Here is a 25,883-nt window from a genome sequence, read left to right as displayed (position 1 = left end):
AGTGAAGACAGGGTGAGAGTGAAGACAGGGTGAGAGGGAGAGTGAAGACAGGGTGAGAGTGAAGACAGGGTGAGAGTGAAGACAGGGTGAGAGTGAAGACAGGGTGAGAGGGAGAGTGAAGACAGGGTGAGAGTGAAGACAGGGTGAGAGTGAAGACAGGGTGAGAGGGAGAGTGAAGACAGGGTGAGAGTGAAGACAGGGTGAGAGGGAGAGTGAAGACATGGTGAGAGTGAAGACAGGGTGAGAGGGAGAGTGAAGACAGGGTGAGAGTGAAGACAGGGTGAGAGTGAAGACAGGGTGAGAGGGAGAGTGAAGACAGGGTGAGAGTGAAGACAGGGTGAGAGTGAAGACAGGGTGAGAGTGAAGACAGGGTGAGAGTGAAGACAGGGTGAGAGGGAGAGTGAAGACAGGGTGAGAGTGAAGACAGGGTGAGAGTGAAGACAGGGTGAGAGGGAGAGTGAAGACAGGGTGAGAGTGAAGACAGGGTGAGAGTGAAGACAGGGTGAGAGGGAGAGTGAAGACAGGGTGAGAGTGAAGACAGGGTGAGAGTGAAGACAGGGTGAGAGTGAAGACAGGGTGAGAGTGAAGACAGGGTGAGAGGGAGAGTGAAGACAGGGTGAGAGTGAAGACAGGGTGAGAGTGAAGACAGGGTGAGAGGGAGAGTGAAGACAGGGTGAGAGTGAAGACAGGGTGAGAGTGAAGACAGGGTGAGAGGGAGAGTGAAGACAGGGTGAGAGTGAAGACAGGGTGAGAGTGAAGACAGGGTGAGAGGGAGAGTGAAGACAGGGTGAGAGTGAAGACAGGGTGAGAGTGAAGACAGGGTGAGAGGGAGAGTGAAGACAGGGTGAGAGTGAAGACAGGGTGAGAGGGACAGTGAAGACAGGGTGAGAGTGAAGACAGGGTGAGAGGGAGAGTGAAGACAGGGTGAGAGTGAAGACAGGGTGAGAGGGAGAGTGAAGACAGGGTGAGAGTGAAGACAGGGTGAGAGTGAAGACAGGGTGAGAGTGAAGACAGGGTGAGAGTGAAGACAGAGTGAGAGTGAAGACAGGGTGAGAGTGAAGACAGGGTGAGAGTGAAGACAGGGTGAGAGTGAAGACAGGGTGAGAGGGAGAGTGAAGACAGGGTGAGAGTGAAGACAGGGTGAGAGTGAAGACAGGGTGAGAGTGAAGACAGGGTGAGAGGGACAGTGAAGACAGGGTGAGAGTGAAGACAGGGTGAGAGTGAAGACAGGGTGAGAGTGAAGACAGGGTGAGAGTGAAGACAGGGTGAGAGTGAAGACAGGGTGAGAGGGAGAGTGAAGACAGGGTGAGAGTGAAGACAGGGTGAGAGTGAAGACAGGGTGAGAGTGAAGACAGGGTGAGAGTGAAGACAGGGTGAGAGGGAGAGTGAAGACAGGGTGAGAGTGAAGACAGGGTGAGAGTGAAGACAGGGTGAGAGTGAAGACAGGGTGAGAGGGAGAGTGAAGACAGGGTGAGAGTGAAGACAGGGTGAGAGTGAAGACAGGGTGAGAGTGAAGACAGGGTGAGAGGGAGAGTGAAGACAGGGTGAGAGTGAAGACAGGGTGAGAGTGAAGACAGGGTGAGAGTGAAGACAGGGTGAGAGGGAGAGTGAAGACAGGGTGAGAGTGAAGACAGGGTGAGAGTGAAGACAGGGTGAGAGGGAGAGTGAAGACAGGGTGAGAGTGAAGACAGGGTGAGAGGGAGAGTGAAGACATGGTGAGAGTGAAGACAGGGTGAGAGGGAGAGTGAAGACAGGGTGAGAGTGAAGACAGGGTGAGAGTGAAGACAGGGTGAGAGGGAGAGTGAAGACAGGGTGAGAGTGAAGACAGGGTGAGAGTGAAGACAGGGTGAGAGTGAAGACAGGGTGAGAGTGAAGACAGGGTGAGAGTGAAGACAGGGTGAGAGTGAAGACAGGGTGAGAGTGAAGACAGGGTGAGAGGGAGAGTGAAGACAGGGTGAGAGTGAAGACAGGGTGAGAGTGAAGACAGGGTGAGAGGGAGAGTGAAGACAGGGTGAGAGTGAAGACAGGGTGAGAGTGAAGACAGGGTGAGAGGGAGAGTGAAGACAGGGTGAGAGTGAAGACAGGGTGAGAGTGAAGACAGGGTGAGAGTGAAGACAGGGTGAGAGTGAAGACAGGGTGAGAGGGAGAGTGAAGACAGGGTGAGAGTGAAGACAGGGTGAGAGGGAGAGTGAAGACAGGGTGAGAGTGAAGACAGGGTGAGAGTGAAGACAGGGTGAGAGTGAAGACAGGGTGAGAGTGAAGACAGGGTGAGAGGGAAGACAGGGTGAGAGTGAAGACAGGGTGAGAGTGAAGACAGGGTGAGAGTGAAGACAGGGTGAGAGTGAAGACAGGGTGAGAGGGAGAGTGAAGACAGGGTGAGAGGGAGAGTGAAGACAGGGTGAGAGTGAAGACAGGGTGAGAGGGAGAGTGAAGACAGGGTGAGAGTGAAGACAGGGTGAGAGTGAAGACAGGGTGAGAGGGAGAGTGAAGACAGGGTGAGAGTGAAGACAGGGTGAGAGTGAAGACAGGGTGAGAGTGAAGACAGGGTGAGAGGGAGAGTGAAGACAGGGTGAGAGTGAAGACAGGGTGAGAGGGAGAGTGAAGACAGGGTGAGAGTGAAGACAGGGTGAGAGTGAAGACAGGGTGAGAGGGAGAGTGAAGACAGGGTGAGAGTGAAGACAGGGTGAGAGTGAAGACAGGGTGAGAGTGAAGACAGGGTGAGAGTGAAGACAGGGTGAGAGTGAAGACATGGTGAGAGTGAAGACAGGGTGAGAGTGAAGACAGGGTGAGAGTGAAGACAGGGTGAGAGGGAGAGTGAAGACAGGGTGAGAGTGAAGGCAGGGTGAGAGTGAAGACAGGGTGAGAGTGAAGACAGGGTGAGAGTGAAGACAGGGTGAGAGGGAGAGTGAAGACAGGGTGAGAGTGAAGACAGGGTGAGAGTGAAGACAGGGTGAGAGTGAAGACAGGGTGAGAGGGAGAGTGAAGACAGGGTGAGAGTGAGAGTGAAGACAGGGTGAAGACAGGGTGAGAGGGAGAGTGAAGACAGGGTGAGAGTGAAGACAGGGTGAGAGTGAAGACAGGGTGAGAGGGAGAGTGAAGACAGGGTGAGAGTGAAGACAGGGTGAGAGGGAGAGTGAAGACAGGGTGAGAGTGAAGACAGGGTGAGAGTGAAGACAGGGTGAGAGTGAAGACAGGGTGAGAGGGACAGTGAAGAAAGGGTGAGAGTGAAGACAGGGTGAGAGTGAAGACAGGGTGAGAGTGAAGACAGGGTGAGAGTGAAGACAGGGTGAGAGTGAAGACAGGGTGAGAGTGAAGACAGGGTGAGAGGGAGTGAAGACAGGGTGAGAGTGATGACAGGGTGAGAGTGAAGACAGGGTGAGAGTGAAGACAGGGTGAGAGGGAGAGTGAAGACAGGGTGAGAGTGAAGACAGGGTGAGAGTGAAGACAGGGTGAGAGGGAGAGTGAAGACAGGGTGAGAGTGAAGACAGGGTGAGAGTGTAGACAGGGTGAGAGGGAGAGTGAAGACAGGGTGAGAGGGAGAGTGAAGACAGGGTGAGAGTGAAGACAGGGTGAGAGTGAAGACAGGGTGAGAGTGAAGACAGGGTGAGAGTGAAGACAGGGTGAGAGTGAAGACAGGGTGAGAGTGAAGACAGGGTGAGAGTGAAGACAGGGTGAGAGGGAGAGTGAAGACAGGGTGAGAGTGAAGACAGGGTGAGAGTGAAGACAGGGTGAGAGGGAGAGTGAAGACAGGGTGAGAGTGAAGACAGGGTGAGAGTGAAGACAGGGTGAGAGTGAAGACAGGGTGAGAGGGAGAGTGAAGACAGGGTGAGAGTGAAGACAGGGTGAGAGTGAAGACAGGGTGAGAGTGAAGACAGGGTGAGAGTGAAGACAGGGTGAGAGTGAAGACAGGGGCCGTGTCCGAATTGCATACTACCTGCTACATGCTATATAGTAGGCACTATATAGTATGCATACTGCATACTATATAGTACCTACTGTTCCACAAAACGCGTGTAGTATGCGAGAAAATACAGCATGCTACTCGAGTCATCCAGCGGAAGTGACGGGATACGATACTGTTTACTCCCGCGAAGCTGTGGTACAATTATCCGGTGTTTTCTGTGATCATTTTGTGTATTATCCACAAAAATGTAGCCTTTTCCTGGCATGGGATGTGCGGCTGCTGCTGCCGCCAGGAGAAGACGTGTTAACGCTGCAAGGAGAAGAGCCGTCATGAGATCTTCTCGACATGCTTGTAGTTGAGGTAAATATTGAACGTTAGCTTGCTAGCTACGCTAGTTAGCTAGGTTAGTTGATAGCCCCGCATGTGCTGGCTTGGGGCTAGCTATACTGTTACATTTGTACCAGGGATGTTATATTAAATAGATTCTGAGAGGCAGGTAAGCAAAACAATAAAACTCAACTCATTTTAAAGAGGTGGGTAAACTGAGTTTACCTGGGTTTACTCATCACTACACGCCTGCTTTGTAATGTTACATTTTAGCTCTACAGATAATGACATCTATCTATTATCATATTGTAAAGACAAGTATATGCCATACGCACAAATGAGTTAAAGTTTGCCCTAATAATATTCCCCCTGTAGGCTCACATGGAAGACAGAGGTCCTCACCAAGTCAACCTCCACGTCCCTGCTGAGGACCTATTTTGACGGCGCGGACACAAGGAGGGACTTCAGATTGTCAAAATCGACACAGAGGAACCTTGGTGATGGTCAGGAGGATTGGGCAAGACCATGGAGGTGCTAATAATAGCAATAACAATAATAATTCATTGCATTTAGAGCTTTTCTCAGTACTCACCCTTTACAATGGTCTTGTCATTCACACACAGGTGCTAGTCTTTGGAGGTCACATTACATCAGTCATTTAGCAGACACTTTTGTCCAGCATTACCTTAGTCATTTATTTAGCAGACACTTTTGTGTGTCTGCTAAGCGACTTACAGTAGGCCTAATTGCATTTAACCATTTAAAGGTTGAAGACCTTGATGGTGGCCATGGTCCTGCTGCTGCAGATCATCCCAACCCTGGAGATGGCCTCAGAAAGTGTCTCGCAGCGGCAGCATCAGCACCAGCACAAGCTGCCTGGATCGCAGCTCTTGGTGAGCACGACTACCCCCATCCTGCCATAAGTAGTCAGTCTATCAGTTCATGAGTGTGCTTTGCCTTGTTCCTTATAGACAGCCTTGAGGCTTTAAACACCGATCAGTTGGTTATAGGCAGCCTTGAGGCATTTGTTTAAATGTATTTGTATTTAAATTTGTGTAACACTGTACATAGTAATCAGTTTAAGTATTTTAGGGGGAGACAACAGATCAGCGTTCTTCTGTCAGTACCTTTTGCAAGGAAAGCTAATGATCTGACCAAATATAAACAAGTCAAAAGTATATTTGAAGACCATTGTGTAATAAAAATATCCAAGAAATGTTTATGGTTGTGTTTCTTCCATTATACATGTAAAGGTTACTTCTTGATGTATTAACATTTCAACAAAGTGTAATATCTACACATCAGACACATTGTCTTGATATGTGTACAGGTCATGTACAGTAACTTGGAAGGTCTTAACACAACACGCAGAGCGCTTTGGACATGTAACTCCCTTATCAAGTAGTCGTTAGTCAGACACATTAAACAGTGATGCTTTCATAACCGTCTCTGAATAATTCCAATGAAGCATTGTGAACCAACATGTGTGTTCCGTCTTTTATGCCTAATTGCAAACTACAATGTCCATTAGGAATGTTCTTTTACTCTAATGACTGGTTTTAGGTATAGTGACATTTGTTCTTTGACTGGGAATACATTACAAGGAATGACACACAAACACCAATTTAATTCAAGAAAATACATTTAATAAAAAATAACAAAAACAATAATGGAACAAGATAAAACAGTTTTTTTTGACTGAGGCTTCTAGAAGCAACATCAGCCGGTCCTCCCTCTCCTTAAACAACCCCCTTTCCTCCCTCCACTCAGCCTTCATCTCTGCCTTCTCTCTCCCCCGTTCAACATCAGCCGGTCCTCCCTCTGGAGGACGGCCAACTCTTCCCTGTTTACGGTGAAGAGAAACACCACGCTGAAAGGCTTGGAGTAAGTTAACTAACGTATGCATTGTTGTTCAGAAGCAATCCAGCGGTCTGTTTACTTTGAATATTGATTTATGTAGGACCTACATCTTAGAAGCTGGGCTGCAGGGGACGACGGAGACAGCCTGGATAAAGCACACAGAGAACCTTGTAGTCATGTACAAGGTGATTTTGATCTACAGGCTACATGATAGCAAATATATTGATAGGGACTCACAGTTTGTATGACACTAGAAAACTGTTATCTAACCTCATAGGACCTAAAGAGCCCCAGAACTGGGGTCAGCACAGAGGGAGGGGAGGCCACAGCCGCTTCGTGGAAGTGGTACGGGGTCTTGGAAGAGGCGATGGGGGCCACCCATGCAGCCGTCCTCCAGAGGATCATCGTCCCTGGTGTGGTCGTTGGTCCCTGTAATACATCCAGAAGTATTATGGGACAATGAATACTAATATATGATAAATGAACAGTTGAACTCGTTTAAATCACGGAATGAACAGACAATTGTTTAAACAACTTCAAGTAACGTTAGGCTCGGTGGCTTAGGTTAGCCATTTAACAACTCATCACAATTTCGACATTTCTTATACATTTCTTAAGCAATCATGGTCATATTACATGGAAATGTTACTCTGTTTGTCTTGATTCTAGCTATAATAACATTTAAGCTATGACATTAATACGTTTTGAGCAAGAGCCGTCTGAACACCTGTAACGTTAGCAGCCTATTAACGTTAGCTGGGCTAGCTAGCTAACGTAACGTCCACCACAGAGATCAATGCAAGCAGCTAGCTATCATGACGTTCTTTTTCGAAATGTCATTTCTACCCCACCTATATACACAAAACTGCATTTGTAGCTCTGTGTCGTTATAACTAAGATATCTGTCCGGAAAAATAATTTTTCCATCGACAAATTAAGTCAATACTTACATTTGAAAACTCCCGCTGCGGTCCCGGAGATCTCTTCGTTCGCCATCTTTTTTTATTTTTCTCACAGCCCAGTGACGTTTCACCTCTCGACTTCCGGAACAGTATGCTCTGGACTATGCTACATTTACGCCCATTTTTTCGCCGATTTCGCCTACTATATAGTACCTACTATATAGTAGGCGAAATACAGTATGCACAGTTTTGATGCAGCATGCTGCATCTCGCCTACTATATAGCAAGTAGTATGCAATTCGGACACGGCCACGGTGAGAGGGAGAGTGAAGACAGGGTGAGAGGGAGAGTGAAGACAGGGTGAGAGTGAAGACAGGGTGAGAGTGAAGACAGGGTGAGAGTGAAGACAGGGTGAGAGTGAAGACAGGGTGAGAGTGAAGACAGGGTGAGAGGGAGAGTGAAGACAGGGTGAGAGTGAAGACAGGGTGAGAGTGAAGACAGGGTGAGAGGGAGAGTGAAGACAGGGTGAGAGTGAAGACAGGGTGAGAGTGAAGACAGGGTGAGAGGGAGAGTGAAGACAGGGTGAGAGTGAAGACAGGGTGAGAGTGAAGACAGGGTGAGAGGGAGAGTGAAGACAGGGTGAGAGTGAAGACAGGGTGAGAGTGAAGACAGGGTGAGAGGGAGAGTGAAGACAGGGTGAGAGTGAAGACAGGGTGAGAGTGAAGACAGGGTGAGAGTGAAGACAGGGTGAGAGTGAAGACAGGGTGAGACAGGGTGAGAGTGAAGACAGGGTGAGAGGGAGAGTGAAGACAGGGTGAGAGTGAAGACAGGGTGAGAGTGAAGACAGGGTGAGAGGGAGAGTGAAGACAGGGTGAGAGTGAAGACAGGGTGAGAGGGAGAGTGAAGACAGGGTGAGAGTGAAGACAGGGTGAGAGTGAAGACAGGGTGAGAGTGAAGACAGGGTGAGAGGGACAGTGAAGACAGGGTGAGAGTGAAGACAGGGTGAGAGTGAAGACAGGGTGAGAGTGAAGACAGGGTGAGAGTGAAGACAGGGTGAGAGTGAAGACAGGGTGAGAGGGAGAGTGAAGACAGGGTGAGAGTGAAGACAGGGTGAGAGGGAGAGTGAAGACAGGGTGAGAGTGAAGACAGGGTGAGAGTGAAGACAGGGTGAGAGTGAAGACAGGGTGAGAGTGAAGACAGGGTGAGAGTGAAGACAGGGTGAGAGTGAAGACAGGGTGAGAGTGAAGACAGGGTGAGAGTGAAGACAGGGTGAGAGGGAGAGTGAAGACAGGGTGAGAGTGAAGACAGGGTGAGAGTGAAGACAGGGTGAGAGGGAGAGTGAAGACAGGGTGAGAGTGAAGACAGGGTGAGAGTGAAGACAGGGTGAGAGTGAAGACAGGGTGAGAGGGAGAGTGAAGACAGGGTGAGAGTGAAGACAGGGTGAGAGTGAAGACAGGGTGAGAGTGAAGACAGGGTGAGAGTGAAGACAGGGTGAGAGGGAGAGTGAAGACAGGGTGAGAGGGAGAGTGAAGACAGGGTGAGAGTGAAGACAGGGTGAGAGTGAAGACAGGGTGAGAGTGAAGACAGGGTGAGAGTGAAGACAGGGTGAGAGGGAGAGTGAAGACAGGGTGAGAGTGAAGACAGGGTGAGAGTGAAGACAGGGTGAGAGGGAGAGTGAAGACAGGGTGAGAGTGAAGACAGGGTGAGAGTGAAGACAGGGTGAGAGGGAGAGTGAAGACAGGGTGAGAGTGAAGACAGGGTGAGAGTGAAGACAGGGTGAGAGTGAAGACAGGGTGAGAGTGAAGACAGGGTGAGAGTGAAGACAGGGTGAGAGTGAAGACAGGGTGAGAGGGAGAGTGAAGACAGGGTGAGAGTGAAGACAGGGTGAGAGTGAAGACAGGGTGAGAGGGAGAGTGAAGACAGGGTGAGAGTGAAGACAGGGTGAGAGTGAAGACAGGGTGAGAGGGAGAGTGAAGACAGGGTGAGAGTGAAGACAGGGTGAGAGTGAAGACAGGGTGAGAGGGAGAGTGAAGACAGGGTGAGAGTGAAGACAGGGTGAGAGTGAAGACAGGGTGAGAGTGAAGACAGGGTGAGAGTGAAGACAGGGTGAGAGGGAGAGTGAAGACAGGGTGAGAGTGAAGACAGGGTGAGAGGGACAGTGAAGACAGGGTGAGAGTGAAGACAGGGTGAGAGGGAGAGTGAAGACAGGGTGAGAGTGAAGACAGGGTGAGAGGGAGAGTGAAGACAGGGTGAGAGTGAAGACAGGGTGAGAGTGAAGACAGGGTGAGAGTGAAGACAGGGTGAGAGTGAAGACAGGGTGAGAGTGAAGACAGAGTGAGAGTGAAGACAGGGTGAGAGTGAAGACAGGGTGAGAGTGAAGACAGGGTGAGAGTGAAGACAGGGTGAGAGGGAGAGTGAAGACAGGGTGAGAGTGAAGACAGGGTGAGAGTGAAGACAGGGTGAGAGTGAAGACAGGGTGAGAGTGAAGACAGGGTGAGAGTGAAGACAGGGTGAGAGGGAGAGTGAAGACAGGGTGAGAGTGAAGACAGGGTGAGAGTGAAGACAGGGTGAGAGTGAAGACAGGGTGAGAGTGAAGACAGGGTGAGAGTGAAGACAGGGTGAGAGTGAAGACAGGGTGAGAGGGAGAGTGAAGACAGGGTGAAGACAGGGTGAGAGGGAGAGTGAAGACAGGGTGAGAGTGAAGACAGGGTGAGAGTGAAGACAGGGTGAGAGTGAAGACAGGGTGAGAGTGAAGACAGGGTGAGAGTGAAGACAGGGTGAGAGTGAAGACAGGGTGAGAGGGAGAGTGAAGACAGGGTGAGAGGGAGAGTGAAGACAGGGTGAGAGGGAGAGTGAAGACAGGGTGAGAGTGAAGACAGGGTGAGAGGGAGAGTGAAGACAGGGTGAGAGTGAAGACAGGGTGAGAGTGAAGACAGGGTGAGAGTGAAGACAGGGTGAGAGTGAAGACAGGGTGAGAGGTAGAGTGAAGACAGGGTGAGAGTGAAGACAGGGTGAGAGTGAAGACAGGGTGAGAGGGACAGTGAAGACAGGGTGAGAGTGAAGACAGGGTGAGAGTGAAGACAGGGTGAGAGTGAAGACAAGGTGAGAGTGAAGACAGGGTGAGAGGGAGAGTGAAGACAGGGTGAGAGTGAAGACAGGGTGAGAGTGAAGACAGGGTGAGAGTGAAGACAGGGTGAGAGTGAAGACAGGGTGAGAGTGAAGACAGGGTGAGAGGGAGAGTGAAGACAGGGTGAGAGGGAGAGTGAAGACAGGGTGAGAGTGAAGACAGGGTGAGAGTGAAGACAGGGTGAGAGTGAAGACAGGGTGAGAGTGAAGACAGGGTGAGAGTGAAGACAGGGTGAGAGTGAAGACAGGGTGAGAGTGAAGACAGGGTGAGAGGGAGAGTGAAGACAGGGTGAGAGTGAAGACAGGGTGAGAGGGAGAGTGAAGACAGGGTGAGAGTGAAGACAGGGTGAGAGTGAAGACAGGGTGAGAGGGAGAGTGAAGACAGGGTGAGAGGGAGAGTGAAGACAGGGTGAGAGTGAAGACAGGGTGAGAGTGAAGACAGGGTGAGAGTGAAGACAGGGTGAGAGTGAAGACAGGGTGAGAGGGAGAGTGAAGACAGGGTGAGAGTGAAGACAGGGTGAGAGTGAAGACAGGGTGAGAGTGAAGACAGGGTGAGAGTGAAGACAGGGTGAGAGGGAGAGTGAAGACAGGGGCCGTGTCCGAATTGCATACTACTTGCTATATAGTAGGCGAGATGCAGCATGCTGCATCAAAACTGTGCATACTGTATTTCGCCTACTATATAGTAGGTACTATATAGTAGGCGAAATCGGCGAAAAAATGGGCGTAAATGTAGCATAGTCCAGAGCATACTGTTCCGGAAGTCAAGAGGTGAAACGTCACTGGGCTGTGAGAAAAATAAAAAAAGATGGCGAACGAAGAGATCTCCGGGACCGCAGCGGGAGTTTTCAAATGTAAGTATTGACTTAATTTGTCGATGGAAAAATTATTTTTCCGGACAGATATCTTAGTTATAACGACACAGAGCTACAAATGCAGTTTTGTGTATAAAGGTGGGGTAGAAATGACATTTCGAAAAAGAACGTCATGATAGCTAGCTGCTTGCATTGATCTCTGTGGTGGACGTTACGTTAGCTAGCTAGCCCAGTTAATGTTAATAGGCTGCTAACGTTACAGGTGTTCAGACGGCTCTTGCTCAAAACGTATTCATGTCAAATCTTAGATGTTTCTATAGCTAGAATCGAGAGAAACAGACTAACATTTCCATGTAATATGACCATGATCGCTTAAGAAATGTGCAAGAAATGTCGAAATTGTGATGAGTTGTTAAATGGCTAACCTAAGCCACCGAGCCTAACGTTACTTGAAGTTGTTTAAACAATTGTCTGTTCATTCCATGATTTAAACGAGTTCAACTGTTCATATATCATATATTAATATTCATTGTCCCATAATACTTCTGGATGTATTACAGGGACCAACGACCACACCAGGGACGATGATCCTCTGGAGGACGGCTGCATGGGTGGCCCCCATCGCCTCTCCCAAGACCCCGTACCACTTCCACGAAGCGGCTGTGGCCTCCCCTCCCTCTGTGCTGACCCCAGTTCTGGGGCTCTTTAGGTCCTATGAGGTTAGATAAGTTTTCTAGTGTCATACAAACTGTGAGTCCCTATCAATATCTTTGCTATCATGTAGCCTGTAGATCAAAATCACCTTGTACATGGCTACAAGGTTCTCTGCGTGCTTTATCCAGGCTGTCTCCGTCGTCCCCTGCAGCCCAGCTTCTAAGATGTAGGTCCTACATAAATCAATATCCAAAGTAAACAGACCGCTGGATTGCTTCTGAACAACAATGCATACGTTAGTTAACTTACTCCAAGCCTTTCAGCGTGGTTTCTCTTCCCCGTAAACAGGGAAGAGTTGGCCGTCCTCCAGAGGGATGACCGGCTGATGTTGAATGGGGGAGAGAGAAGGCAGAGATGAAGGCTGAGTGGAGGGAGGAAAGGGGGTTGTTTAAGGAGAGGGAGGACCGGCTGATGTTGCTTCTAGAAGCCTCAGTCAAAAAAAACTGTTATCTTGTTCCATTATTGTTTTTGTTATTTTTTATTAAATGTATTTTCTTGAATTAAATTGGTGTTTGTGTGTCATTCCTTGTAATGTCTTCCCAGTCAAAGAACAAATGTCACTATACCTAAAACCAGTCATTAGAGTAAAAGAACATTCCTAATGGACATTGTAGTTTGCAATTAGGCATAAAAGACGGAACACACATGTTGGTTCACAATGCTTCATTGGAATTATTCAGAGACGGTTATGAAAGCTTCAGTTTAATGTGTCTGACTAACGACTACTTGATAAGGGAGTTACATGTCCAAAGCGCTCTGCGTGTTGTAAGACCTTCCAAGTTACTGTACATGACCTGTAGACATATCAAGACAATGTGTCTGATGTGTAGATATTACACTTTGTTGAAATGTTAATACATCAAGAAGTAACCTTTACATGTATAATGGAAGAAACACAACCATAAACATTTCTTGGATATTTTTATTACACAATGGTCTTCAAATATACTTTTGACTTGTTTATATTTGGTCAGATCATTAGCTTTCCTTGCAAAAGGTACTGACAGGAGAACGCTGATCTGTTGTCTCCCCCCAAAATACTTAAACTGATTACTATGTACAGTGTTACACATACATTTAAACAAATGCCTCAAGGCTGCCTATAACCAACTGATCAGTGTTTAAAGCCTCAAGGCTGTCTATAAGGAACAAGGTAAAGCACACTCATGAACTGATAGACTGACTACTTATGGCAGGATGTGGGTAGTCGTGCTCACCAAGAGCTGGGATCCAGGCAGCTTGTGCTGGTGCTGATGCTGCCGCTGCGAGACACTTTCTGAGGCCATCTCCAGGGTTGGGATGATCTGCAGCAGCAGGACCATGGCCCCCATCAAGGTCTTCAACCTTTAAATGGTTAAATGCAATTAGGCCTACTGTAAGTCGCTTAGCAGACACACAAAAGTGTCTGCTAAATAAATGACTAAGGTAATGCTGGCAAGATGACAAGACCATTGTAAAGGGTGAGTACTGAGAAAAGCTCTAAATGCAATGAATTATTATTATTGTTATTGCTATTATTAGCACCTCCATGGTCTTGCCCCATCCTCCTGACCATCACCAAGGTTCCTCTGTGTCGATTTTGACAATCTGAAGTCCCTCCTTGTGTCCAGCCGTCAAAATAGGTCCTCAGCAGGGACGTGGAGGTTGACTTGGTGAGGACCTCTGTCTTCCATGTGAGCCTACAGGGGGAATATTATTAGGGCAAACTTTAACTCATTTGTGCGTATGGCATATACTTGTCTTTACAATGTGATAATAGATAGATGTCATTATCTGTAGAGCTAAAATGTAACATTACAAAGCAGGCGTGTAGTGATGAGTAAACCCAGGTAAACTCAGTTTACCCACCTCTTTAAAATGAGTTGAGTTTTATTGTTTTGCTTACCTGCCTCTCAGAATCTATTTAATATAACATCCCTGGTACAAATGTAACAGTATAGCTAGCCCCAAGCCAGCACATGCGGGGCTATCAACTAACCTAGCTAACTAGCGTAGCTAGCAAGCTAACGTTCAATATTTACCTCAACTACAAGCATGTCGAGAAGATCTCATGACGGCTCTTCTCCTTGCAGCGTTAACACGACTTCTCCTGGCGGCAGCAGCCGCCGCACATCCCATGACAGGAAAAGGCTACATTTTTGTGGATAATACACAAAATGATCACAGAAAACACCGGATAATTGTACCACAGCTTCGCGGGAGTAAACAGTATCGTATCCCGTCACTTCCGCTGGATGACTCGAGTAGCATGCTGTATTTTCTCGCATACTACACGCGTTTTGTGGAACAGTAGGTACTATATAGTATGCAGTATGCATACTATATAGTGCCTACTATATAGCATGTAGCAGGTAGTATGCAATTCGGACACGGCCAGGGTGAGAGGGAGAGTGAAGACAGGGTGAGAGTGAAGACAGGGTGAGAGGGAGAGTGAAGACAGGGTGAGAGGGAGAGTGAAGACAGGGTGAGAGTGAAGACAGGGTGAGAGGGAGAGTGAAGACAGGGTGAGAGTGAAGACAGGGTGAGAGTGAAGACAGGGTGAGAGTGAAGACAGGGTGAGAGGGAGAGTGAAGACAGGGTGAGAGTGAAGACAGGGTGAGAGTGAAGACAGGGTGAGAGGGAGAGTGAAGACAGGGTGAGAGTGAAGACAGGGTGAGAGGGAGAGTGAAGACAGGGTGAGAGTGAAGACAGGGTGAGAGTGAAGACAGGGTGAGAGGGAGAGTGAAGACAGGGTGAGAGTGAAGACAGGGTGAGAGTGAAGACAGGGTGAGAGTGAAGACAGGGTGAGAGTGAAGACAGGGTGAGAGGGAGAGTGAAGACATGGTGAGAGTGAAGACAGGGTGAGAGGGAGAGTGAAGACAGGGTGAGAGTGAAGACAGGGTGAGAGTGAAGACAGGGTGAGAGTGAAGACAGGGTGAGAGTGAAGACAGGGTGAGAGGGAGAGTGAAGACAGGGTGAGAGTGAAGACAGGGTGAGAGTGAAGACAGGGTGAGAGGGAGAGTGAAGACAGGGTGAGAGTGAAGACAGGGTGAGAGGGAGAGTGAAGACAGGGTGAGAGTGAAGACAGGGTGAGAGTGAAGACAGGGTGAGAGGGAGAGTGAAGACAGGGTGAGAGTGAAGACAGGGTGAGAGTGAAGACAGGGTGAGAGTGAAGACAGGGTGAGAGGGAGAGTGAAGACAGGGTGAGAGTGAAGACAGGGTGAGAGTGAAGACAGGGTGAGAGGGAGAGTGAAGACAGGGTGAGAGTGAAGACAGGGTGAGAGTGAAGACAGGGTGAGAGTGAAGACAGGGTGAGAGTGAAGACAGGGTGAGAGTGAAGACAGGGTGAGAGGGAGAGTGAAGACCGGGTGAGAGTGAAGACAGGGTGAGAGTGAAGACAGGGTGAGAGGGAGAGTGAAGACAGGGTGAGAGTGAAGACAGGGTGAGAGTGAAGACAGGGTGAGAGTGAAGACAGGGTGAGAGTGAAGACAGGGTGAGAGTGAAGACAGGGTGAGAGGGAGAGTGAAGACAGGGTGAGAGGGAGAGTGAAGACAGGGTGAGAGTGAAGACAGGGTGAGAGTGAAGACAGGGTGAGAGGGAGAGTGAAGACAGGGTGAGAGTGAAGACAGGGTGAGAGTGAAGACAGGGTGAGAGTGAAGACAGGGTGAGAGGGAGAGTGAAGACAGGGTGAGAGTGAAGACAGGGTGAGAGTGAAGACAGGGTGAGAGGGAGAGTGAAGACAGGGTGAGAGTGAAGACAGGGTGAGAGGGAGAGTGAAGACAGGGTGAGAGTGAAGACAGGGTGAGAGTGAAGACAGGGTGAGAGGGACAGTGAAGACGGGGGGAGAGGGACAGTGAGGACAGAGGGACAGTGAAGACAGGGGGACAGTGAAGACAGGGTGAGAGGCACAGTGAAGACAGGGGGAGAGGGACAGTGAAGACAGGGGGAGAGGGACAGTGAAGACAGGGGGACAGTGAAGACAGGGTGAGAGGCACAGTGAAGACAGGGGGAGAGGGACAGTGAAGACAGGGGGAGAGGCACAGTGAAGACAGGGGGAGAGGGACAGTGAAGACGGGGGGAGAGGGACAGTGAAGACAGGGTGAGAGGGACAGTGAAGACAGGGTGAGAGGGACAGTGAAGACGGGGGGAGAGGGACAGTGAAGACAGGGTGAGAGGGACAGTGAAGACAGGGTGAGAGGGACAGTGAAGACAGGGTGAGAGGGACAGTGAAGACGGGGGGAGAGGGACAGTGAAGACAGGGTGAGAGGGACAGTGAAGACAGGGTGAGAGGGACAGTGAAGACGGGGGGAGAGGGACAGTGAAGACAGGGTGAGAGGGACAGTGAAGACGGGGGGAGAGGGACAGTGAAGACAGGGTGAGAGGGACAGTGAAGACAGGGTGAGAGGGACAGTGAAGACGGGGGGAGAGGGACAGTGAAGACAGGGTGAGAGGGACAGTGAAGACAGGGGGAGAGGGACAGTGAAGACAGGGGGAGAGGGACAGTGAAGACAGGGGGACAGTGAAGACAGGGTGAGAGGGACAGTGAAGACAGGGGGACAGTGAAGACAGGGTGAGAGGGACAGTGAAGACAGGGTGAGAGGCACAGTGAAGACAGGGGGAGAGGGACAGTGAAGACAGGGGGAGAGGGACAGTGAAGACAGGGGGACAGTGAAGACAGGGTGAGAGGGACAGTGAAGACAGGGGGAGAGGGAGAGTGAGGACAGGGGGAGAGGGACAGTGAAGACAGGGGGACAGTGAAGACAGGGGGACAGTGAAGACAGGGTGAGAGGGACAGTGAAGACAGGGGGAGAGGGACAGTGAAGACAGGAGGAGAGGGCCAGTGAAGACAGGAGGACAGTGAAGACAGGGTGAGAGGGACAGTGAAGACAGGAGGAGAGGGACAGTGAAGACAGGGGGAGAGGGACAGTGAAGACGGGGGGAGAGGGACAGTGAAGACAGGGTGAGAGGGACAGTGAAGACGGGGGGAGAGGGACAGTGAAGACAGGGGAGAGGGACAGTGAGGACAGAGGGACAGTGAAGACAGGGTGAGAGGGCCAGTGAAGACAGGAGGAGAGGGACAGTGAAGACAGTGAGGAGGAGGGAAGTGTAGGGGTCAGATGTGGGGGGCAGTGAGGAGGAGGGAAGTGTAGGGGTCAGATGTGGGGGGCAGTGAGGAGGAGGGAAGTGTAGGGGTCAGATGTGTTGGGCAGTGAGGAGGAGGGAAGTGTAGGGGTCAGATGTGTTGGGTAGTGAGGAGGAGGGAAGTGTAGGGGTCAGATGTGTTGGGTAGTGAGGAGGAGGGAAGTGTAGGGGTCAGATGTGTTGGGCAGTGAGGAGGAGGGAAGTGTAGGGGTCAGATGTGGGGGGTAGTGAGGAGGAGGGAAGTGTAGGGGTCAGATGTGTTGGGTAGTGAGGAGGAGGGAAGTGTAGGGGTCAGATGTGGGGGGCAGTGAGGAGGAGGGAAGTGTAGGGGTCAGATGTGTTGGGTAGTGAGGAGGGAAGTGTAGGGGTCAGATGTGGGGGGCAGTGAGGAGGAGGGAAGTGTAGGGGTCAGATGTGTTGGGTAGTGAGGAGGAGGGAAGTGTAGGGGTCAGATGTGTTGGGTAGTGAGGAGGAGGGAAGTGTAGGGGTCAGATGTGTTGGGTAGTGAGGAGGAGGGAAGTGTAGGGGTCAGATGTGTTGGGTAGTGAGGAGGGAAGTGTAGGGGTCAGATGTGGGGGGCAGTGAGGAGGAGGGAAGTGTAGGGGTCAGATGTGTTGGGCAGTGAGGAGGAGGGAAGAGTAGGGGTCAGATGTGTTGGGTAGTGAGGAGGAGGGAAGTGTAGGGGTCAGATGTGTTGGGTAGTGAGGAGGAGGGAAGTGTAGGGGTCAGATGTGGGGGGCAGTGAGGAGGAGGGAAGTGTAGGGGTCAGATGTGCTGGGCAGTGAGGAGGAGGGAAGTGTAGGGGTCAGATGTGTTGGGCAGTGAGGAGGAGGGAAGTGTAGGGGTCAGATGTGTTGGGTAGTGAGGAGGAGGGAAGTGTAGGGGTCAGATGTGGGGGGCAGTGAGGAGGAGGGAAGTGTAGGGGTCAGATGTGTTGGGTAGTGAGGAGGGAAGTGTAGGGGTCAGATGTGTTGGGCAGTGAGGAGGAGGGAAGTGTAGGGGTCAGATGTGTTGGGTAGTGAGGAGGAGGGAAGTGTAGGGGTCAGATGTGTTGGGTAGTGAGGAGGGAAGTGTAGGGGTCAGATGTGTTGGGCAGTGAGGAGGAGGGAAGTGTAGGGGTCAGATGTGTTGGGTAGTGAGGAGGAGGGAAGTGTAGGGGTCAGATGTGCTGGGCAGTGAGGAGGAGGGAAGTGTAGGGGTCAGATGTGGGGGGCAGTGAGGAGGAGGGAAGTGTAGGGGTCAGATGTGTTGGGTAGTGAGGAGGAGGGAAGTGTAGGGGTCAGATGTGCTGGGCAGTGAGGAGGAGGGAAGTGTAGGGGTCAGATGTGGGGGGCAGTGAGGAGGAGGGAAGTGTAGGGGTCAGATGTGGGGGGCAGTGAGGAGGAGGGAAGTGTAGGGGTCAGATGTGTTGGGTAGTGAGGAGGAGGGAAGTGTAGGGGTCAGATGTGTTGGGCAGTGAGGAGGAGGGAAGTGTAGGGGTCAGATGTGTTGGGTAGTGAGGAGGAGGGAAGTGTAGGGGTCAGATGTGCTGGGCAGTGAGGAGGAGGGAAGTGTAGGGGTCAGATGTGCTGGGTAGTGAGGAGGAGGGAAGTGTAGGGGTCAGATGTGTTGGGTAGTGAGGAGGAGGGAAGTGTAGGGGTCAGATGTGTTGGGTAGTGAGGAGGAGGGAAGTGTAGGGGTCAGATGTGGGGGGCAGTGAGGAGGAGGGAAGTGTAGGGGTCAGATGTGTTGGGTAGTGAGGAGGAGGGAAGTGTAGGGGTCAGATGTGTTGGGTAGTGAGGAGGAGGGAAGTGTAGGGGTCAGATGTGTTGGGTAGTGAGGAGGAGGGAAGTGTAGGGGTCAGATGTGTTGGGTAGTGAGGAGGGAAGTGTAGGGGTCAGATGTGGGGGGCAGTGAGGAGGAGGGAAGTGTAGGGGTCAGATGTGTTGGGCAGTGAGGAGGAGGGAAGAGTAGGGGTCAGATGTGTTGGGTAGTGAGGAGGAGGGAAGTGTAGGGGTCAGATGTGTTGGGTAGTGAGGAGGAGGGAAGTGTAGGGGTCAGATGTGGGGGGTAGTGAGGAGGAGGGAAGTGTAGGGGTCAGATGTGTTGGGTAGTGAGGAGGAGGGAAGTGTAGGGGTCAGATGTGTTGGGCAGTGAGGAGGAGGGAAGAGTAGGGGTCAGATGTGTTGGGTAGTGAGGAGGAGGGAAGTGTAGGGGTCAGATGTGTTGGGTAGTGAGGAGGAGGGAAGTGTAGGGGTCAGATGTGTTGGGTAGTGAGGAGGAGGGAAGTGTAGGGGTCAGATGTGTTGGGCAGTGAGGAGGAGGGAAGTGTAGGGGTCAGATGTGTTGGGTAGTGAGGAGGAGGGAAGTGTAGGGGTCAGATGTGTTGGGTAGTGAGGAGGAGGGAAGTGTAGGGGTCAGATGTGTTGGGTAGTGAGGAGGAGGGAAGTGTAGGGGTCAGATGTGCTGGGTAGTGAGGAGGAGGGAAGTGTAGGGGTCAGATGTGTTGGGCAGTGAGGAGGAGGGAAGTGTAGGGGTCAGATGTGTTGGGTAGTGAGGAGGAGGGAAGTGTAGGGGTCAGATGTGTTGGGCAGTGAGGAGGAGGGAAGTGTAGGGGTCAGATGTGTTGGGTAGTGAGGAGGAGGGAAGTGTAGGGGTCAGATGTGTTGGGTAGTGAGGAGGAGGGAAGTGTAGGGGTCAGATGTGTTGGGTAGTGAGGAGGAGGGAAGTGTAGGGGTCAGATGTGTTGGGCAGTGAGGAGGAGGGAAGTGTAGGGGTCAGATGTGGGGGGCAGTGAGGAGGAGGGAAGTGTAGGGGTCAGATGTGTTGGGCAGTGAGGAGGAGGGAAGTGTAGGGGTCAGATGTGTTGGGCAGTGAGGAGGAGGGAAGTGTAGGGGTCAGATGTGTTGGGTAGTGAGGAGGAGGGAAGTGTAGGGGTCAGATGTGTTGGGTAGTGAGGAGGAGGGAAGTGTAGGGGTCAGATGTGTTGGGCAGTGAGGAGGAGGGAAGTGTAGGGGTCAGATGTGTTGGGTAGTGAGGAGGAGGGAAGTGTAGGGGTCAGATGTGTTGGGTAGTGAGGAGGAGGGAAGTGTAGGGGTCAGATGTGTTGGGCAGTGAGGAGGAGGGAAGTGTAGGGGTCAGATGTGTTGGGCAGTGAGGAGGAGGGAAGTGTAGGGGTCAGATGTGTTGGGCAGTGAGGAGGAGGGAAGTGTAGGGGTCAGATGTGTTGGGTAGTGAGGAGGCAGGATTACCTTTAACCATCTCTATTCCACCTCTGGGGGGAACATTGAGGCAGGATTACCTTTAACCATCTCTATTCTACCTCTGGGGGGAACATTGAGGCAGGATTACCTTTAACCATCTCTATCCCACCTCTGGGGGAACATTGAGGCAGGATTACCTTTAACCATCTCTATCCCACCTCTGGGGGGAACATTGAGGCAGGATTACCTTTAACCATCTCTATTCCACCTCTGGGGGAACATTGAGGCAGGATTACCTTTAACCATCTCTATTCCACCTCTGGGGGGAACATTGAGGCAGGATTACCTTTAACCAGCGGTCGATGCACTGGACGTGGTAGTCATGGAGACAAGGCAGCATCCTCAGCTGTTCCCCCTCTCTGTAGTCTGAGAAACAGATCTGACACCTGCAACAGGGACAAGCATGGGAACTGATCAGGACTGATATCTCTAGTAGTGTGTAGAAGGTAACTGATATCTCTAGTAGTGTGTAGAAGGTAACTCATATCTCTAGTAGTGTGTAGAAGGTAACTCATATCTCTAGTAGTGTGTAGAAGGTAACTCATATCTCTAGTAGTGTGTAGAAGGTAGCTGATATCTCTAGTAGTGTGTAGAAGGTAACTCATATCTCTAGTAGTGTGTAGAAGGTAACTGATATCTCTAGTAGCGTGTAGAAGGTAACTGATATCTCTAGTAGTGTGTGGAAGGTAACTCATATCTCTAGTAGTGTGTAGAAGGTAACTGATATCTCTAGTAGTGTGTGGAAGGTAGCTGATATCTCTAGTAGTGTGTAGAAGGTAACTGATATCTCTAGTAGTGTGTGGAAGGTAACTCATATCTCTAGTAGTGTGTAGAAGGTAACTGATATCTCTAGTAGTGTGTAGAAGGTAGCTGATCTCTCTAGTAGTGTGTAGAAGGTAACTGATATCTCTAGTAGTGTGTAGAAGGTAACTGATATCTCTAGTAGTGTGTAGAAGGTAACTGATATCTCTAGTAGCGTGTAGAAGGTAACTGATATCTCTAGTAGTGTGTAGAAGGTAACTGATATCTCTAGTAGTGTGTAGAAGGTAACTCATATCTCTAGTAGTGTGTAGAAGGTAACTGATATCTCTAGTAGTGTGTAGAAGGTAACTGATATCTCAAGTAGCGTGTAGAAGGTAACTGATCTCTCTAGTAGTGTGTAGAAGGTAACATACAGGACTCATATCTCTAGTAGTGTGTAGAAGGTAACTGATATCTCTAGTAGCGTGTAGAAGGTAACTGATATCTCTAGCAGCGTGTAGAAGGTAACTGATCTCTAGTAGTGTGTAGAAGGTAACTGATCTCTCTAGTAGTGTGTAGACGGTAACTGATATTTCTAGTAGTGTGTAGAAGGTAACTGATCTCTCTAGTAGTGTGTAGAAGGTAACTGATATCTCTAGTAGTGTGTAGAAGGTAACTGATATCTCTAGTAGTGTGTAGAAGGTAACTGATCTCTCTAGTAGTGTGTAGAAGGTAACTGATATCTCTAGTAGTGTGTAGAAGGTAACTCATATCTCTAGTAGTGTGTAGAAGGTAACTGATATCTCTAGTAGTGTGTAGAAGGTAACTGATATCTCTAGTAGTGTGTAGAAGGTAACTCATATCTCTAGTAGTGTGTAGAAGGTAACTGATATCTCTAGTAGTGTGTAGAAGGTAACTGATATCTCTTGTAGTGTGTAGAAGGTAACTGATCTCTCTAGTAGTGTGTAGAAGGTAACTGATCTCTAGTAGTGTGTAGAAGGTAACTGATCTCTAGTAGTGTGTAGAAGGTAACTGATATCTCTAGTAGCGTGTAGAAGGTAACTGGTATCTCTAGTAGTGTGTAGAAGGTAACTGATATCTCTAGTAGTGTGTAGAAGGTAACTGATATCTCTAGTAGTGTGTAGAAGGTAACTGATCTCTCTAGTAGTGTGTAGAAGGTAACTGATCTCTCTAGTAGTGTGTAGAAGGTAACTGATATCTCTAGTAGTGTGTAGAAGGTAACTGATATCTCTAGTAGTGTGTAGAAAGTAACTGATATCTCTAGTAGTGTGTAGAAGGTAACTGATATCTCTAGTAGTGTGTAGAAGGTAACTCATATCTCTAGTAGTGTGTAGAAGGTAACTCATATCTCTAGTAGTGTGTAGAAGGTAACTGATATCTCTAGTAGTGTGTAGAAGGTAACTGGTATCTCTAGTAGTGTGTAGAAGGTAGCTGGTATCTCTAGTAGTGTGTAGAAGGTAACTGATATCTCTAGTAGTGTGTAGAAGGTAACTCATATCTCGTAGTGTGTAGAAGGTAACTGATACAGGACTGGTATCTCTAGTAGTGTGTAGAAGACTGATATCTCTAGTGGTATCTCTAGTGGTAACTGAAGCGGGACCTACCGGGTCTTTCCTGCGCTGTGTGCCGGGTCGTAGGTCTTGGTGGGGAGACTCTCCAGCTCTCTCTCACTCAGGGTGGTCTTGGCCACTGCGCCTTGCTGCTCCTCAAACGCCAGGAGTTTGTGTAAGACACACACACACGCGCACACACGGTAAATGAAGACCCAAGGCAGTGCAGCCCTTGCCAGTGCTTTGCAGGTCTCTCATCAGCGTACCTCATAGTGATCTCCTGCTATAGAGTCCATAGTCCCCCAGTCAGGCACGGCCGGAGGGTTTCTGTGAAGCGAACTACGAGAGCGTCCTCTTCCTCTGCGCCGAGCCACGCCATCTTTACACACACACACACACACACACAGTTACAGCATGCATTCTTCTTCCAACATTATCCCATAAACAAACACTGCCAATTGGAAACGGGTGTATGAGCCAGTCGTGTGTGTATACGGTAGCACGCACACGCACACGCACACGCACACGCACACGCACACGCACACGCACACACACACACACACACACACACACACACACACACACACACACACCGTCCTCTTGCCCCGCGGTGATTCCCCCCGCCAGGGAGGAGAAGGCGGCCAGGCTGATGGCGGAGGGCCAGGGAAGCATCCAGTCCAGCCCAGGGTGAGCGTCATACTGAGGGGGGGGAAGAGAGCAGGAGTTTGGGAACCGGACTACAGCATCACTCACACACCGTCCACCCCTGTACCTGACCACACAGTCACTCAATATCCACGTTAGAGTCCCAAAACAACATCTAGCAGCCCCTATTCCTGCGTCACCCCCCTCCCCACCCCTGGTACAGCTGTAACCGTTCATCATCCAATCCAACTTTATTTATAGAGCACATTTAAAACAACAAGAGTTGACCAAAGGGCTTTCCATTTCAGTCAATACAAAAAAACACAGTAGACAACACAATAGAACAATAGAAGCATAATGAAAGATAATGAAGAGCTACTCTGGTGCTATGGTGTAGGTAGTATGGCCGTGGTGGTGCAGTACTGAGCAGAGACTGAGCTGAGGCTCCAGCACCGCGGGGGGGCTCTCAGACTCACCGGGTGGTTGTGGTGGTGGTGGGGGGGTCTGTAGGGGGGGGGCATGGCCTCCTGTCTCCTCTGCTGCTGCTGCTCCTCTCTGTCGAACTGCTCCTGAGGAGAGAGGACGAACCAACTCTGGGGGTTAACGAAACACGAGATTTTAAGACGCCTAGATTTCCCGAAGAGGGGGTTTTAAGGAGAGACACTCCTGTGTTGCGCGTTAGCGTGCCCAGATCTCAAACTGCTCTTTGCTTTGGCCTCGAGTCCAGAGCAGCTTCTGTACCAAGTCAACAGGCCGTCAGATATGACAGCGGCAATCCCCGCGGCCGAGGAGGCGTGTCCTTACCTGGAGGCTGCGGGCGAACGCCTCATCTTCCTCCATCTGCACCGAGCGGACCATGGCGTGGACGATGACGTCGTCGTCGTCTTCGTCGCTGATGACGATCTCCTCGAACTTGGGCAGCTGTTCCTCCTGCCTCTGCTCAGCTGGCACAAACACAGCCGGAAGACGCAGAGACACAGGGATGTAACCATAACCGCTATAACGATAAACCGTGATTAAGTTTTGATTACATTTATCGTGATAATTTTATCATTAAAACCGTGCTTGATTGCCCCGCTTTTGAAAAACTCACTGTAAATACTGTCCAGCATCAACCGAAGCTAGCAACAGTCTCAAAGACGCATTATTTTAATGTTAATGCAAAAAAAGTGCATAGTGCTGCTAATTTTGTGTGGTTTTCAGTATAAAAACTTGCAGTAATATTACAGTGTGTGTATCGGTAGTTTTAGAACATTTTCTGCACATTTTACAATACCGCGATAATACTGATAACCGTGATCATTTTGGTCACTGTAATCGTGATATGAAATTTTCACACCGTTACATCCCTAGAGGGACACATGCTGGATGAGATCACTGTGCCAGTGACAGTTTTACGAGTCCTGTCATCAGCTGAGAACAGCTGGGGGTCCGTGGTGGTGTAGCGGTCTAATGTGAACAGCTGGGGGTCCGTGGTGGTGTAGCGGTCTAATGAGTCATCAGCTGTGAACAGCTGGGGGTCCGTGGTGGTGTAGCGGTCTAATGAGTCACTGTTTTTGGTGCAGCTGCCCACCTCGTACGGCCAGACACCCGAGGGCGCGGCATACTGGGTCAGTTTAATCACTCTACAATTACTGAGAGAGAGAGAGAGAGAGAGCTGAGAGAGAGAGAGAGAGAGAGAGAGAGAGAGTCCCTCTTTCCCTCCTCTGCAGCGTGACGAACCCTCAACACTTAGTAGTAGGGTCAGTTGGCTACCAAATTGCATGATAAAATCCACACAAAAAGTGTGTGTGTATAAATATATATATATATATATATATATATATAAATAAAATAAATAATACAAATATATATATATATATATATATATAAATGAAATAAAAGAAAAAAATATATATACTGTATATATATATATATATATATATATATTTATTTATTTATTCTTAAATTTTCTTTTCTTAAACGTACCCAGCTAAAAACCGCTTCACATGTTAAACCAATGATCAAGCCCCCGAGGAGCTGTCCCCACAGACCCCGTCAGGCGCCTACCTGTGGGCAGGGGGCGCTCTCTCTTCTTCTGTGTGAGGTGAGCAGAGGCTCTGGAGCTGGACTTGGCCGAGCCAGCCGTCTTCGAGGCCCGTTTCCTGCCTCTACTGAGGCCAGGAGGCCCGGGGTCCACCGTGGAGCCCGCCACAGGCGCCAGACTCTGCGTGTCGCGATATAATCCTTCCCCCGCCGTCGCTGCCTGTGAGGCCGGGGGCGCGCCGAGGGAGGAGGAGGCTGAGGAGGAGGGAGGTGGGAGAGGAGGCTCCAGCCAGACGCCCATGAGAGACGAAGCGGGTACAAACTCGCTGGTCCTCCAGGAAGCGCCAGGGCTGGTTTGGCCTCTCGTGGCGGCGGTGGCGGTGGCGGGCGCACCGAGCCTCCTGCGTTTGCACCGGTGGGTCGCGGGAGGGGTGGAGGGGCTCAAGAGAGCCGACTGGCAGGTGGTCAGAGAGGGTCAACCATGTCCGTTAAGCATGTCAAAATTCACCCGAGGTCTATGTCCACATTCCTTGCTATCTGACATACAGATCAATGCTTCTATTGTTATGATTAGGTATAGAAACGTGTCGCTAGCTATATAAGAACTGTTTGTTTTTTGACAGGATTTGTGGTACTTACTGTTCCAACGTTTTCTGATGCATTGTAACACAGTCTCCTTCGTAGGCACTGAGGGCTGCACACGAAAACAGAACAATACTTGAGGATAAAGATTACAGCAGACAGGCTACAATAGAGTGGTCAGGTGATGTCATCATTTTGTAGGCTGACCAAACGCTGTTTGGTCCAGAATTCTAGTCCATATGGGAAAAATAAATGGGATTCGTGAAAATTGACGAAAATAAAGTATGTGTTTTACAGAGACGCCCAGA

The 25,883-nt window shown here is 49.9% G+C and overlaps 1 long non-coding RNA gene across 1 annotated transcript; it reads right to left on the bottom strand.

The window, feature by feature from the left end:
* Positions 1 to 12,587: 12,587 nt before the first annotated feature.
* On the bottom strand, positions 12,588 to 13,732 carry LOC311328990. The gene is made up of 3 exons (XR_014631259.1): positions 13,670 to 13,732; positions 13,173 to 13,327; positions 12,588 to 12,992 (listed from the first exon to the last, which is right to left on the bottom strand). It is a non-coding gene; the product is annotated as an uncharacterized lncRNA (long non-coding RNA).
* Between the last annotated feature and the right edge of the window lie 12,151 nt (positions 13,733 to 25,883).

Source organism: Borostomias antarcticus (genome assembly GCF_949987555.1).
Source record: "Borostomias antarcticus genome assembly, contig: scaffold_126, whole genome shotgun sequence".
Lineage (NCBI taxonomy): Eukaryota > Metazoa > Chordata > Actinopteri > Stomiiformes > Stomiidae > Borostomias > Borostomias antarcticus.
The sequence above is the reverse complement of the archived record's forward strand: the minus strand, read 5'-3'. Positions and strand labels throughout refer to the sequence as shown.